The following is a 17,149-nucleotide window of genomic DNA, read 5'->3' on the forward strand; positions in this document are numbered from 1 at the left end:
TTTATATTTTCTGTTTCTTCCTGGTTCAGTCTTGGAAGGTTGTACCTTTCTAGGAATTTGTTCACTTCTTCTAAGTTGTCCATTTTATTGTTGTATTGTTGCTTATAGTAGTCTCTGATGATCATTTGCATGTCTGTGGTGTCCTTTTTTTTGGTTTCCTGTAATGATTTCCAATCTCAGAGTGTTATGGTCAGAAAAGACGCTTCATATGATTTTAATTTTGTTACATTTACTGTGATCCTTTGGTGTCCATTGTAACTTCTCTTTTTTCATTTCTAATTTTATTGATTTGAGTCCTCTCCCTTTTTTTCTTGAGTCTGGCTAAAGGTTTGTCATTTTTTTTTTATCTTTTCAAGAACCAGCTTCTAATTTCACTGATCTTTGCTATTGTTTTCTTCGTTTCTATTTCATTTATTTTTGCTCTGGTTTTTAAGTTCCTTTCCTTCCACTAGCTTTGGGTTTTGTTTGTTCTTCTTCCTCTAATTGGTTTGGTTTTAAGGTTAGGTTGTTTATTTGAGATTTTTCTTGTTTCCTGAGGTAAGACTGTTTTGCTATAACTTCCTTCTTGGAACTGCTTTTGCTATGTCCCATAGCTTTTGGATCATTGTGTTTTCATTGGCATTTTTCTCTAGGTATTTTTAGACGTCTTCTTTGATCCATTGGTTGTTTAGTAACATATTGTTTAGACTCCATGTGTTTGTGTTTTTTACAGCTTTTTTTTTTTTTTTGGTTTCCTATAGTTGATTTCTAATCTCATAGTATTGTGGTCGAAAAGATGCTTGATACAATTTCAATTTTCTTAAATTTACTGAGGCTTGATTTGTGATCCAAGATGTGATCTATTCTGTAGAATGTTCCATGTGCACTTGAGAAGAAAGTGTATTCTGCTGTTTTTGGATGAAATGTCCTATAGATATCAATCAAGTCTATCTGGTCACATGTGTGATTTAAGGCTTCTGTTTCCTTATTAATTTTCTGTCTGGATGATATGTCCATTGGTGTAAGTGGGGTGTTAAAGTCCCCCACTATTATTGTGTTACTATTGATTTCCCCTTTTATGGTTGTTAGCATTTGCCCTATATATTGAGTTGCTTCTATATAGGCTGCATATATATTTTAAATTGTTATATCTTCTTCTTGGATTGATCACTTGATCATTATGTAGTGTCCTTCCTGGTCTCTTGCAACAGTCTTTATTTTATTTTATATTTTTAATAAATTTATTTATTTACTTATTTATTTTTGACTGTGTTGGGTCTTTGTTTCTGTGTAAGGGCTTTCTCTAGTTGCGGCAAGCGGGGGCCACTCTTCATCACAGTGCGTGGGCCTCTCACTGTTGTGGCCACTCTTGTTGCGGAGCACAGGCTGCAGACGTGCAGGCTCAGTAGTTGTGGCTCATGGGCCTAGTTGCTCCATGGCATGTGGCATCTTCCCAGACTAGGGCTCGAACCCATGTCCCCTGCATTGACAGGCAGATTATCAACCACTGCACCACTAGGGAAGCCCAACAGTCTTTATTTTAAAGTTTATTTTTTCTGATATGAGTATTCCTGCTCCAGGTTTCTTTTATTTCCATTTGCATGAAATATGTTTTTCTATCTCCTTACTTTCAGTGTGTATGTGTCCATAGGTATGAAGTAGGTCTCTTGTAGACAGCATATATATGGGTTTTGTTTTTGTATCCATTCAGCCAGTCCATGTCTTTGGGTTGAAGAATTTAATTTATTTATATTTAAGGTGATTGTCAATATATATGTTCCTATTGCCATTTTCTTAATTGTTTTGGGTTTTTTTTTTTTTGTAGGCCTTTTACTTCACTTCCTCATTTGTTCTCTTCTCTTATGGTTTGATTACCATCTTCAGTGTTGTGTTTGGGTGCTTTTTTGTGTGTGTTTTTATGTATTGTAGTTTTTGAGTTTGCTGTTCCCATGAGGTTTTGATATGGCAGTCTATATATATACAGTGTTGTTTTAAGTTGTTGGTCTCTTTCCTGCCTAGAGATGTTCCTTTGGCAGTTGTTGTAAAGTTGGTTTGGTGATGCTGAATTCTCTTAGCTTTTGCTTTTCTGTAAAGCCTTTGATTTATCTGTCTAATCTGAATGCGAGCCTTACTGATTAGAGTTTTCTTGGTTGTAAGGTCTTTACTTTCATCACTTTTATTATATTGTGCCACTCCCTCCTGGTCTGTAGAATTTCTGCTGAATAGATCAGCTGGTAACCTTATGGGTATTCTCTTGTATGCTATTTGTTGCTTTTCCCTTGTTGCTTTTAATATTTTTCCTTGTCTTTATTTTTTTTTTTTTCAGTTTGAGTAATATATGTCTTGGCATGTTCCTCTTTGGCTTCATCCTGTATGGGACTCTGTACTTCCTGTACTTGAGTGAATGTTTCCTTTCTCACATTAGGAAAGCTTTTGACTATGATAACTTCAGATACTTTCTCAGGCCCTTTGTCTTTCTCTTCTCCTTCTAGGACACCTATAATGTGAATGTTGGCACGTTTAATGTTGTCTCAGATAATTTGAGACTGTCCTCATTTATTTTCATTCCTTTTTCTTTATTATATTCTGTGGCAGTGATTTCCACCACTCTGTCTTCCAGCTCACTCATTCCTTCTTCTGGATAAGTCATTCTGCTAGTGTTTCCTTCTAGAATATTTTTCATTTCAGTCATTTTATTGTTCATCTCTGTTTGTTTGTTCTTTAAATCTTCCAGCTACTCATAAAAAGTTTCTTGTATCTTTTGATCTGTACCTCCATTCTGTTTCTGAGATTTTGGACCATCATTATTGTCACCTCTCTGAATTATTTTTCAGGTAGATTGCCTGTCTCTTCTTCATTTAGTTGTTCTTGTGGGTTTTTATCTTGTCCATTCATTTGCAACATATTTCTCTCTCTTCTCATTTTGTCTAAATTTCTGTGTTTGTATACTCCTTTTCACAGGCTGCAGGCTCATATTTCCTCTCACTTCTGGTGTCTGCCCCCTGGTGAGTGATGTTGGTCCAGGGACTTGTGCAGGCTTCCTGGTGGGAGGAAATGGTACCTGACCTTTAGCGTGTGGAGCTGGGTCTTTTCCCTCTGGTGGGTAGAGCCGTGACAAGGGTGTGTTTTGGGATGTCTGTGTGCTTAGTATGACTTTAGGCAGCTTGTCTTCTGATGGTTGGGACTGTGTTCCTATCTTGTTGGTTGTTTGGCCAGAGACTTTCCAGCACTGGAGCCTGCAGTTTGTTAGGTGGGGTTGGGTGCTGGTTTCAAAATGTAGACCTCCTGGGGACTTTGCTCCGATCAGTATTCCCTGGGGCTTCTGCTACCAGTGTGCTTGCTTCCATGGTGAGCTATAGTGAAACTTTTCCTCCCCAGGAGGCTTTCCAAGACCCCTAGGTATGTGCAGCCCAGGTTCCTACGGAGGTATCACTTTGTGCTGGGTCCCAGTGCACATGAGACCTGGTGTGCACCCTCGAAGAGTGGAGTCTCTGTTTTCCCCAGCCCTGTGGAACTCCTGCACTCAAGCCCCACTGGCCTTCAAGGCTAAATGTTCTGGAGGTTCTTCCTCCTCATGCCAGACCCTCAGACCATCTTGGAGGGTTATTTTATGTGGAAACGTCCCTTTGTAGCCATCATGGTTTTAATTTTTTTGTGTCTGAGGATTTTTTAACTATAGATGTCTGCCACCTCTTTCCTAGGTGTATGCTGGCCATTATCCTTTGATACGAAATGTGACTGAAGTTGTGGTGTTAAAAGCCTACACAGGATATTGAGCAGTGCCTCCCCTTTGCTCTGTGGTGGTCACTGTCTTGTCAGAGGTAGGGTCTGCTCCTTAGTTGTTGGAGTAGAGTCCCTCAGATCTGTTTCTTAGCTGTGTTTCTGATCTACGGTGTGAGGTTGGTGGGATTGGAGCACTCTCACTGGGAGAGAAGTCACTGAGTATTCCTCCTCTGGATCTGTTTACCTGTGGGTGTGCTCTGTTGTGTCACCTTTCACCTATTGTGCTAGCTCTCAGATTACAGTGTTGTTGGCACTGCTCTCAGCCCCACCTTAACCATGGGTATGCTGGCAATTGGTCTTTGTGTCTCTCAGATATTGTTTTCACCAGGCCACCACTGTAGATCCACTGAAATCAGGTCCCAGGGTTGCAGTAATCATGGATCAGGACCCACTGTAGGTGCTATGGGGGCATCTCAGACTCTGGCCTGGCCCAACCCTCATGTGTATGTGCCCACAAAGTCTACAGCTGCTAAAACTGGATGTACCTTGGCTGAGGGAACACTCGTTGCCCGTTATATGTTCTGTAGGTGTTAAGTTTACAAAGCCACTTGTGGAAGTGTCAGTTTGTGGTTTGCACAGCTGCAAGGAGAGATTTCAGCTTTTCTTCCTTAGTTGCACAGCCCCTGGGGCTCAGCTGTGGTTTCAACCACACCTCTGCATTTCAACTACCCACAGGGGTCTGCTCTCAAGACTGCCCCAGAGCACATGAGTCTGCCCTGTTGAGGAGGGGGCGTGGATGTAGTGGCAGCCGGTGTCACATGAGTGCCCACCATGGAGGAGGAGGTGGTGGCTTCTGGGTTTGCAGGATACCCTGTGTGGATGGGGCATGTGGGGTTGCCAGCAGCCTTGGGCACAGGAGAGCCAGACCACATGGGAGCCCTTCTTAGTGCCTGGGGAGGCAGGGGCTGGAGCATGGGGAGAGAGGCTACAATGGTAACCCCACTCCTTGTGCATCACTTAGCAATCGTGCTTCATTTCAATGGTGGTCCAAGTTTTCACCACAAGCATTCCCGGTTGTGGATTTCCTCACTTCCACCCCCTTGGGCTGTCTCCTCACAGCCAACAGCTTTCTTCATGCTGGTTTGCTCTCCAAACCCCACGTTCCAACACCCACCCCCTGTCCACAGTTGTGGACAGGCATTTCAGGCTGGGACACACAGGGTTGTTGTGTGATGCCAACAATATGTGTAGGTCTCACTCTGTTCTGCCTGCTACAGACTGCTTGCTGCACTTTCCTCTGATAGCCCCGGAAGCTCCCTTTCTGTCCCAACTGATTTCCCTGCCAGTGAGGGGGCTTCCCCAGATGCGGGAACCTCAGCTCTCTTTCAGTTCCCCCATCCAGGGGTGCAGGTCCCATCCCACTTCCTCTCCTCTTCCTTATCCCTTCTTTCTTTTGTCCTACCCAGTTATGTGGGGATCTTTCTTGTCCTTTTAGGTGTCTGAGGTCCTTTGCTAGTGTTCAGCTTGTGCTCTGTGAGAACTGTTCCATTCATAGATGTATTCTTGATACATTTGTGTGGAGAGATGAACTCCACTTCCTCCTACTCCTCCACCATCTTTATTCCTCTCACTCTTTATAGCAGTTAATACTGAAGAGGTTGAACTGTTGAGTAGACTGGGAGGAATGCTGAATCAGAAATTAGGTAAAAGGAATCCTAATCTCCACTCTAATGCCACTATTCTTTTTTTTTATTATTTTACTAATTTATGAATTTCTAACATGAATGGGATTCTTTTCTGTTTTCTCTAAGGGTATTACAGGTTCTAAAATTATAAAAAAAAAAAAACTAACATTTAGAATGAGGAATTAAGCAATATCGGTTTGGTGACTTGTAAGTTAATAGCATAATTCAACATATTTATATCTGGTTGCAGTAACCCAAGGAATTGCTAAACCTATGCCTCCAAGAGTTGGGTTTTCTTCACTCATTATTATTTTCTTAGAACAGAACCATCATAGTTCAAAGGTGTACAGGTAATGTGAGAATGTAATTTAATTTGTTCACTTAGTTATAGATTTATTGAAGGCCTGGTATGTTCCCATATTCCTATACATGTGTGGATATAGGATGAGGATGGTTGAGAATGAAGGGATTGAGATTTGGAGGTTGAGGAATAGATTAGAAAATGGCACCATTTGTTTGGGGGTATGGCACTAAGCTAGGGTGTTGTCAGTACATGGGAGAGGCAGCTTTCAAAATTCTCCATTTTTCTGAGGATTTCCCCTTCTGTGGAATGCTGTCAATCACTTCCCTTTGTTTTCTTCTCCTCATAAACCTTCTGCTAACATAAAAATTATAATTTTCAGGACATTAAAAATTCTATTTATCTTCACTGAGTGATTTTCAAGAATGATTGATGGGACACAGAAAGAAGTGATAGATATTAAAACTCAGTATTACCAGTCATTACTTATTTGCTCTATACTGACAGTTTAATTTGTACTTAATGAAACAAAAAAGAAACTATATTTTCACCAATAATTTCCCAAGTATTTTATCATTTAGTATAAACCTCATCTCCTTAGATAAATAAAATTTTGTTGATGTCCTGCAAACATGTACTAACACAGGTAAATATATCTTCCCCTTTAGCTCCATTTTAAAGAGAATAATAATTAATGGAGATAATTACTGGAGTCTCATTCATGTGAATGAGTGATGGGTCAGAAAGTGTCCCAAAGTGTTCAGATTTTATAATGTGTATAATTTGCCCTGGGAGTTGTCATAGACATTAAAATCTAGTCTATATCAGAATTTTCATATTCTTATTATTTGCTATAATAAGAATTTACTCTATTTGACATCCTGATTCTGCAATAAAGCATTTCCTGGTATTTTATCATGTTAGTAACTAATATATAACATATGCCTTGGGGCTGAAAGTTTTTCTTCCATAGTTTTAGAAGATGACCCCACCATGAAACACCTGTGATTTAAATGTTTATTATAATATTGTATCTTTGCTAAGCATTTTCCTTTATTTGATGAATCTCCATCTTTTTCTAGAAATTTTATAATACTCTTTTCAGACTAGGTCATAGGCTAGTGACAGGGTTCAGAACATGCTATCCCAAAATATGACATCTTGACATGGTGAACATTTTAAGGTGAAGGGATGTGAGAAATGACAGGTACAGGAAAGACCTCACCTATCTTTCTTGAAGCAGGTTATAAGACCCTCTTCTGACAGCTGTCCCTGCCATACCTGGAGGAAAAAAAAAGTTATCTCTAAAGGAGGGATGCTGAGAGACTCAGAACAAACAGGACTTGCTAAGTTCCCCCAATTTACCACCCTTAGCTCATCATACCCTTTTATCCTATTATATTTTCCCATGACTTTCCACCTTTCATCAAACCTACTATAAAAATGCTCAAGCTTAACCACTTCTTAAGGTCTTCATTTTTAAATGACGTTTCCAGAGTCATATAAAATTTAAATAAATGTGTATGTTTTATCTTGCTAATGTCTTTTGTCAGTCCAACTTACAGGACCCCGGTGTGAGAACCTAAGATGCGTACAGGAAGAGAATTTTCCTCCCCTACACTAGTCAGCCGCTTACATTACCAGAAGAGCATTGGACAGTTTAAACAATTTTCTCCTGCCCCATTACATATTTCTTCTTTCTGCCTGAAATTTCCCATTCAGTGCTTTGTGCCTTGCATGATTCTGGGTTCCTTTACTCTCTTTTGAAAACATCATTATGATAGGGATAGAGTAGTATAATTAAATAGTTTAGAAATCCCACTAGGAGATTAAGGACAGAAAGGGAATTTTAAGGGAGTTGGGGAGACTGTTGTAAGCTAATGACGACTCAAGAAAAGAATCCAATAACCTAGCAACAATCTGCACTTCCTTGAAGGAAGACCAGGTGTATCCAAGTGTCAGATACACTCAAGCCAGAAGTCCTGATAATCAAAACACAAGACAATAGATATGGGGCCTGAATCTTGTTACATGAAGTCAAAGAGTTAATAATCCCTGAAGCGTAGCATTTCTGCATGTAGACAAGACAGAAATATAGGTGAAAGGGGAAAAAAAAACTAGTTGAAAGGGGACAATATACAGAAACCTGAGATGAATTACCATATTTTAGTATATGTTACTACCCTCTTGTTAATATACATATGATTTAAATAGTGCCATGAGAGTCCCAGCTAAACCAAAAAAGGCCAAGGGAGGAAGGAATAATGTAAGCCTTGACGTCTGCCCAAGATTGAGGAAGAAGATGGTCTTCTCCCCTCCCCACTTTTTCTTTGATTATGAAAGTGTAGTCCTCTTTGTTCTTGGGGCTGCTGCGCTCCCTTGTCAGTCTGCTTGTATCGCTCACAAGTATTCTATGCTAATAAATTCACTCTTTGCCCCACAGTGAATTCTTTCTGCAAAGAATGAGACAAAAGAACCTGAGTTTCACTAAGTCCTGAAAACAAGTGAGCAATTTTAATCAAGACAGTGTGTTTGAGGCCCCTTCTAGTCAGGAATCATACGTTCAAGTCCCAATCTGAGTTTTAGCTGGGTTTGAGTCCCATGTGCGAGGGAGTGCAGTTTCAATTAGCTTCTATCAGGTTTTACAGTCCTTCATGATACAATAGATGCTTCAGCCAGGCAGAAAAAGCTCTGAAAAGTGGGATGGACTACACTCTAAATAAAAGTCACACTTTTTCTATGGCCTTACCTAGATGATTTCTAAATAATTATTATAACCTTTATAATACTATACTCCTTCAGGGCATTTTTTGGTTTATACATACTTTTAAGCTATATGCTTTTTATTCACAACAGTGTAAAATGACATAAAATTAAATTTAAAAGCTAATAGACTGGGTTTCAGAAGCAAATTTTATTGTAATTGCATTAGGCTGGAATGATGGAGCAAACCCAGATAGACGAAATATTAAAAAAAATTAATGCAAGGGCCTAAGTCAAGAGCAAAGTGCGGGACCGACAAAAGTACCAGCCCACGGTGTCCTCATGCTGTGGAGACGACAGAGCATGCCGGCTTCCGAGGAAAGCAAAAATTAAAAAGGCCCTTGACATCAGGAGTAGACTAGAGGGATGTGAAAAATATCTAAAGATGAAGGTATTTCAGACCATCTGCAGGCAGCTTATAAGTTCAAAGGGGTTTTCTGTAGAACCAGCTCCCAGTGTGATCTTCTCCACTTCCTCTTATACGTGTGGTGGGAAGAAAAAAGTGAACGTTATGAAGAAGTGGACCCAAAAAAGTACTCTGATTTAGTAAGGTCTGTCTTGTCATTCAGAGGCCACGCTCAGACTCCACAGCCTTTGTTCGAGGAAGATGCTTTACTCTATGGATCTGTGAGGAAGTGTAAGGCCCCAAAGCAAAACGAAGAGGCAGGAGGTCCACGAAACTGAGGTCCTCTCTTCAATCCGGAGAAAAGCGGAAAAGCAGATGCAAGTAATGATCCTACAATTCCTCTGAAAATCCCTTTGCAAAGGAATATGACACTAAGGGTGACCCAAGTCCTTCAGCAGACCATGAACTCAGAACAGATTTCCTGTTTGGAGAGGTGGAAACAGTGGATGATTCTGGAACTGGGAGAGGATGGTTTTGCAGAATATACTTCAAACATGTTTTTACAAGGGAAATGGTTTCATGAAGCCTTGGAAAGCATACTTTCACCCCAGGGGAACTTAAAAGAGCGAGATGAAAATCTCAAATCTGGCTACATCCAAAGGGTCCAGCATGTTCTGAGATATGTCAGTGGAGTGTGGGCTCTGGAAAATGCTGTTAAATGTGAGACCCTAAAGTATGTAGGTCTGCTGCACTGTGTGGCTGATTATCAGGGCAAGCTGTGTGTGACTGATCGGAAGACGTCTGAGAAACCAAAGCCTTTCATCCGAAATACATTTGACAACCCGCTGCAAGTCGTGGTGTATGTCGGTGCCATAAACCATAAGGCCAACTACAGCTTTCAGGTTCACTGTGGCTTGATCGTGGTGGCCTACAAAGATGGGTCCCATGCCCACCCACATTTCATGGATGCAGAGCTCTGCTCCCAGTACTAGGCAAAGTGACTTCTTCGACTAGAAGAATATACAAAGAAGGGAAAGAACCTGAATATTCAGAAATTAGATTCGGGGCAGGAAGCTGTGTGGGAAGGTTCAAGACTTTCTCACAGTTTGGGAAGATGTATTGCTGTTTCCTGTGATCTAGAATGAGGTGCTACAGGGTCTGAGAGCTGCAGTAACACAAGCTGAACTAGTAATTTGTTGAAATTTATTGCAACCAAAAAGGCAAAGCCGGAAAAGTTAAATTAAAAAGCCAGACTTCGGCACATAAGAGACTAGCTCTGCTACCTCTGACTAGCATTTACCCCCCAAAAAAGGGCAAGCAGCATTGGCACAGTGTTGGTGCCTCTTGGACCCCCGTAGACCTTTCGGTATTCCGGGCAGGATGCCCAGTCTTTGAACTGAGAGATTCAGGGTGGTGAGGCCTGGTGCACAGAACACTTCCCTGGGGCACGCCAGCAGGGAGGGCTGTGCACCCACAGGGTGTATGTGCAGTGAGAATTCGTGTCAGCTAACTACTGCTGCCAGTGCAGGCTCCTAAAACTTGTTTTATGTATGGAGTTCCCTGTATTTCATTTTGGGGAAAAAAGCTTCCATTTGACATTTTTGAAAAATAAATGTGATTCCTTAGCCTCAAGTAAACATTGCTCTCTCAAAAGATGAAGTATACTCACCATATCATGGGCTATGCCCCTTGGCATCCCACCAAATAACACTCAGAAGCAACCAGGCTACAGTCTGAGAATCGTAATTGTAGGTATTTTGGTAGCTATCTTCTGGTTTGAGTCAAGTAATTGTGTACGTGGAGAAAATGTATTGTTTGTTGAATTTTCCAGCTATGGGGAAAAATAATAACATGTAATTTTTTCTGTGTTTGATAAGTAATAAAATTGATTAGTTCACTGGGTTCAGGAAACTTAAATAAATGCCCACTACAGCTCTGGGGGAAGGCTCCTTGTTTTATGGAGTAGGTTAGCATTTAAGTTACAGTTGCTGTCTTAAAATAGTAGGGTGCTACAAACACCTTTTCCTTCATTAGCCATTAATTATAAGAAATAAAATACAAGATGTGAGTAAGTAAAAAAATAATAATAATGTAACAATGTTATATTTTGGTTTGAATAATACATTTTACAATTTAAAAAGTATTAAATGAGTTGCACCTGCTATGACATCTGTTCAATGAAAAAATACATGGGTGTTAAAATTAGTCAACATAATTATCTGACACAAAATAAATTTGAAGGAGATGCACAGTTTAAGGGAGATTTTATTATTAAATTTCAACATATCACAGGTTGGTTCATTATGTTGGATTTGTTATGGTGACATGAACATTTGTTCTTTTTCCACTTGCTTGATCCAGTACCTCGGCTGGATTTCATCCAACCTCTAAGACAAACATGTTTTCATCCCAGTACAGCCCTGAGATGAGGTCTGCCTACAGCTGGACTTCTTATACTGGCCTCCAAACAGCTGATAACTCAGGGCCTTGCCTACCTGGGAACTGGAAGAACTTTGCTAGCAGATGACACAGGTGGTTGCTCCTTTGCTCTATTAACATTTACAGAATTGAATTGTTTTTATTCTGTCTAAAGCAGTGGTTCTCAAAGTGTGGTCATGTAACCCCAAGCAGTCTGAGAGACTCTTTCACAGGATTAATAAGATTCTCTCTTTTTCCAACTTCCTATATGTATGAAAATGGATTTTTTTCATATATTCAACCAAAATATACTGAAGCATATTGAATACAGAAGTAAATAGATGACTCCTAACGTCTTTTAAGCTAGGTATCTTTGGAGATTTAAAAATAAGTAAAATAATGTCATTCTTCTCAATTTATTTTGAGACATAAATTTTTTAAAGTTACTTGTTATGATATATTTTAAATTAATATTTATTATACCTTTTTAATAAATTAGTTCAGTTTTATAAAAAAATAGTTTTAATTTATAATATGGTACATATCAATAGAAATTATCCATATAATCAAAAGTTCTTTGGGGTCTTTAGTCATTTTCAAGGGAATGGAATGAAACCAAGACCAAAACGTTTGAGTTCTACTGATCTAGGGCAAAACCTTAGCTTGATAAAATAAAAGCATGTGGAAAAAGTATGATTATTCATACTCAATTAATATTTATACTCAATTAATAACATTTGTAAAGCCTATAGTTAAAGATTAAACAACATAGAAGCTCACTTGGTCAAGATAATTATATATAATGCCAGATCTCATTTTTTTCATTTTTGTTTTCTATCTTTTCTTCTCTATGTTTCCATGTCATATATTCATGGCTAATGTGCTTATATATTTTCCTTTTTATCTTTCCCTTTTCCTCTCTCTGTACCCAACTGTTTCTCCTTTCTCTCTCTCTTTCTTCCCTCCCAGACCTTGCTGCCATCTTTTTCTATTTTACACTACTGTAAGTGTACATAGTATCAAATCATAGAATTAAAAATATATGCTTTTCTTAGTAAATAAAATTTTAATATATTTATATCAAATCTCTCATTTTACTCTCTCCTCAAGGTAGCTAAAATTAAAAGTTGGGTGACATTTCTAAAAACCAAAAAGACACCAAAAATAAATATTTAATTCATACTTTAATGTAATGTTTGAAATTTTCTCTAGAAATATTTTAACATTCTTAGAAAAGCATAAAAGGAAAATAAAGTAAAGAGCAAAGAAAATTATTTTATTTATGGGAAGTGAGGAGTCTTCAAATGAGAAGAATAAGTGAAATGTATATATATATATAAAACTTAAACTAGTGATTGGTCAATTCTAAGGTCTCGGTGAACATTATCAAGACATAAAAATTATTTTATTTGGAATGATTTACATGATTTCTCTTTTCCAATATTGCATGGTGGTCTCAGAGTCAAATTGGCTAGAATATAATGTTTGTACAAACTGCAACACACATGTTCATATGATGTTATCCCATCTGTTTGAAATATAACATTTCAATCAACTGGTGTTTTGCTTTCATGAATATACCTAGATTGATAGCTCTTGTATTATCCTGGGAATGCCAGTTGTTTTTGCTTTTATCTTTTTGCTTTGAATTAATAAGTCAGTAGAGAAGAGAATATAATTTATGTACTGGTTTCAAAGATTGTTTAAAACACATGGTACACTGAAATTAAAAAAATATATATTGTTCGAGCCTAGAATATATACCCTGATTACTTCATTAGGGTTGTTTCCTGTTGTTTGATCTTCTTAATATATAAACTGTAGCACTACTAGTACAGCACTCCAACTCTCTAGAGCAAAACCTAAGTGAATTACGTAAAAATAACAGGTAAACCAGCACTGACATACATGGTGACATACATGGTGATAGTGAATACTGGTGTGAGAACTCTCAAAGACAGCCTGTACTTACCTTTCATAAACAATGACACAGTAGGAGCTACTTGGAATTTGTCTAGGGTTTAATAGAAAGATCACTGAGCAATGGTGTGAGCTGAGTTCTCAAAATGGCTAATGCTAAGTTAATTCAAACTAATCATAATAACAGCTCTAGTTTAATTTCCTTAACTCTAAACCACAAGGGTTATATAAGACATATTATTAATTTTTATTCTACTGTATTTTTATTCAGTAAATAATTGTACTACTGTTAGGTACCCTGTTAACTTTTGGGACACAGAGTTGAAGTAGATAAACCCCGTCTTGAAGGAACTCACAGTACAGTGAAGGACACTAAAGGTTATGATATTTAATCCCAGGTTCTTATTTAGGCAAAGAAGAGAAGAATGTAATCTAATCTTGGATATGAGTAATTATTTCTCTGAGACAATGGGGACAACTCTGAATCTCAAATAGTGAATATAGTAAATGTGTGTTAAAAATGTGCATGGAGTAGGAATTAGTGGAGACTTCCAGGCAAAGGAAACAGTATATTCAGGAGTACCAAAGGCTAAGGAAACGTGATAACTTCAGGAATTTCTGGTAATTCAGTATAATGAAGCCTTGGGTGTGGAAAGGCCAGATGGAAGATGGAGAGGGAAGCCAAGTTCATATTGCCAAGGCCCCATTATGCTAATCATTTAAAATTTTATCCTGAAAGCAATGGGTAATCGTGAAATAATTTTTAAGAGGAAATGACATATTCAGAATTGCATTTTGAAAACAAAACCCGTTGGCAGAAATGAAAAAATAGATATGAAGTGACATTATTGCGTGAAGGGATACCTGTTAGGAAACTGCTATGGGAAAGCTAGGTAAGAAATAATGAAGGCTTGACATATGACTCCAGCAGCAGTAGTGGGAATGGAGGAATGGATTTGATAAATATTATAGGAAGAAAATTTGTAGAAATTAGAGACTGATTAAATGTATGAGATCTGGAAGAGAGTTATTTTTCTGGGTGGATGGGGTGGTGCTCTTTGCTGAGAGAACACAGGAATGGGAACAGGTTGGAAAGGCTGATAAATTTCCATAAAGGATATATTCAGTTTAAGTTTCCTTTGCATTTATAATGGGAGACATCCATCAAAACATTGGACATATGGGTCTAGAAATCAAGAGATGATCCCTCAATTATCTTTTCAAATAATTTTATAACTAAATTTACCCAAAAAATTGCTTAACTAAGAGAAACTTTTTTAGTGCTAACTATATTCTAGCCATTAGTCTAAATCTGAATAATTGAAAAAATGAATATTATTTAAGTATTTGCATTGCCCTTGCTTTGAAGTAGCTCACTAACTCAGAAGGAATATGTCTTGTTATCTAATAATTAACCCACAAAATATAGAAAATAGAATGCCAAAAGAAATATTCACCTTTTAATTCTTTAACCTATTTTAGAATACCCCTCAGTCACATTTTTCCAGATAAAATTTCTACTTTATCAAGCTAGAGCTTCCTTTGAGCTTCTTCTGTTTTATACTCCCTCTCTTTTTGTGTGGCTCTTTGGATTATCACAAGACTGTTCATATGTTGTTTGACACAGAGACAGACACAGTACCCAGGGCTCTACCAAAGTTTTACAAGCCAAGTATTGCCAGACAGTAACTTCCTGGACAATGACACTTCTCTTTTGAATTTATCTTAAGCTTTTTCTCTTGTTACTTCCATTGTCTTTGTGTTCAACAATTGATAATAAATAGCAATCAAGTCCCTTTCCCTCTCACAATGTCAACTTTTAATTATTGCATTAACTTTTATTACATATATATTTTTTTAAGTTAAATAATTCCGTTGTTATATGTGAAAAAGAATCATTACAAAAATATGGATGCTCTAAGAAATTTAATTAGGATTATGTAAATAATAAAGAACTATGTATAGGAATTATTTATTAATTGGACTTTCTTGTTTCTATTATAATATCTGTCATGATTTATATAATGAAAAATGTGATTGAAAACAGATGATATTTCCCAGCTCTAACTTCCTGAATCTTTCATGGAATTTATATAATCCCCCATAGAAGACACTTTAATCTCCATTGCATATAGGATCAATTCCAAACTCCCTAGTTTGATGCTCAAAAATTCTTCCTAATCTGTTAGACTGAATTTGAACATAAAATTGTGAACTCCAGCAACTGATCCCCTTTCCAGCCTATACCTTTGACTTGGTGCCAGCCATGTCTGTTTGTTTCCTTCTCTCTATATACTCACCAACCTTTAGTTCAGTTTTTCTTCTTTTCTGGGAACTTTCCTGATATTTCCAATTTTCAGTGATCCTAATTATATTCAGCACTTATTCTGTGTCTCCCTCTCACTTTCTTCATATGTGTATATCTGTGTTCCAAAGTCACCTATAAAAGAAACGTTGAGGGAAGTGACCAGGAGTGAGCAAGAGACAAAGAGTTTTATCTTGCTCTCTAATTCCAGTCACATTGCATATTTTCTTATGTCTCAATAGTACTTTTAGATAGATTATATGCATATGATTAAATGAGACTCAGAGAGGTTCAAATAACTTCTTAGAACTCCCTCAGGTTTTAATGGGGAACTGGATTTGAATTCAGAGCTGCCTGTTTTTTTCTCTTGCTCATCTTACCCATGGCCAGGATGAGGTGGGCATGGGCTTTGAAACTGGGGTGTTAGGGTTTAAATTGCAATGCTGCTCCTTACTAGCTATGTGGACAAATTTATCAAACATTTTCTATATTCTCTACTAAGGATTTTACAAACCTCAGTACAGGTAAGATTGTGAGCAAGAACACTAAGCCATGGTGGTAATATTATTGTCACTTTATAAATAAGGAAATTGAAGCACAGGGAGTTTGGGTAACCTACACAAGTTCATAGAATTAGAGGCACAACTGAACTTCAATCCTGGGAAGTCTGAACCTACATTCTAAATTAATATGCTAATCATTATGCCCCTATGGGAAACTACTATAACCCTTTTAAGCAGCAACAGTTTCATCATGTATAACATGGATATAAGATTAATTAGAAGATTAAATGAGATAATAGGAAAACACTAAGCACAATGACTTGCATAGTGGTAACTAGATAATAATGATTGTTGTTATCTTAATTATTTTGTTTCCGAATTAAGGCATACAGAGCCTCCTCAGGCCCTAGGCTGCTCGAGGTCTTTTGCTTCAGTGGAGAAGGGTACTTTTCCGTTTGGGTTCAAGCAGCCAAATAAAACTGAAGCTGAGATCAATACAGCACAAGCTTTATTCAATGGCTAAAGAACGGAGAAGCAGGAACTAAGTTCACAGAACAAATTCTCACCCAGAAGATGAGAAGGATTTAATTTTAAAGAGTAAAGACAAAGGGAGGAAGAGTGAGGCTAATGATGGGGAGACATATGCATTAGTCTATCTGGAAAGGACAGAGGTTTTTCAAGGGAGTGGGAAACCACCCCTTTTTGATTCTTCTTTGGTCCTTAATGTCCTGTAATGGCCATTGGTAGGTGTGTTATTTATTATGCTAATATAGTAAAAGCAGTGTATAATGAGACTCAGGGCCTGTTGGAGGTCAGATTTGTTTGTCATCTTTGTCCGATCTGGTCCTACTTGTTTTTCGTTTGTTTGTAGCTTCCTTTCTTATCTCTATACCCTTTAAATTAAAGATTTATGTTAATTTCTGCTAAAGGTGGTGGTAGGTTTGTTTTGAGCAAAGACCTGAAGCATCTCTGGCAACAATTTGTGCTGTCTGGAGAGCTGGGGGCAGGAATTATATATTTTTATCTCATCAAAAATTAACTCTGCATATAGTTACTTGCTTCATAAAAACTTATTCATTTTATTATTTAATATATTAGTTATTTTGAAAGATGAAGGGAAAAAAGACAGAGCGTTGTTAAATATTGACAGATACATCAATACAGTATTAGATCCTTTTAGATTTAAACCATATTCAATAATGGAAG

At 37.7% G+C, this 17,149-nt stretch overlaps 1 pseudogene across 1 annotated transcript; it reads left to right on the forward strand.

Annotated features, from left to right (window-relative positions):
• The first annotated feature begins 8,836 nt into the window (after positions 1-8,836).
• LOC309814839 (mitochondrial genome maintenance exonuclease 1-like) lies at positions 8,837-9,789 on the forward strand (annotated as a pseudogene). The gene has a single exon. The product of its transcript is annotated as a mitochondrial genome maintenance exonuclease 1-like (transcript).
• Positions 9,790-17,149: the final 7,360 nt, after the last annotated feature.

The sequence above is a fragment of the Mesoplodon mirus genome, assembly GCF_964341445.2.
Source record: "Mesoplodon mirus genome assembly, chromosome: 13".
NCBI classification, from domain to species: domain Eukaryota; kingdom Metazoa; phylum Chordata; class Mammalia; order Artiodactyla; family Ziphiidae; genus Mesoplodon; species Mesoplodon mirus.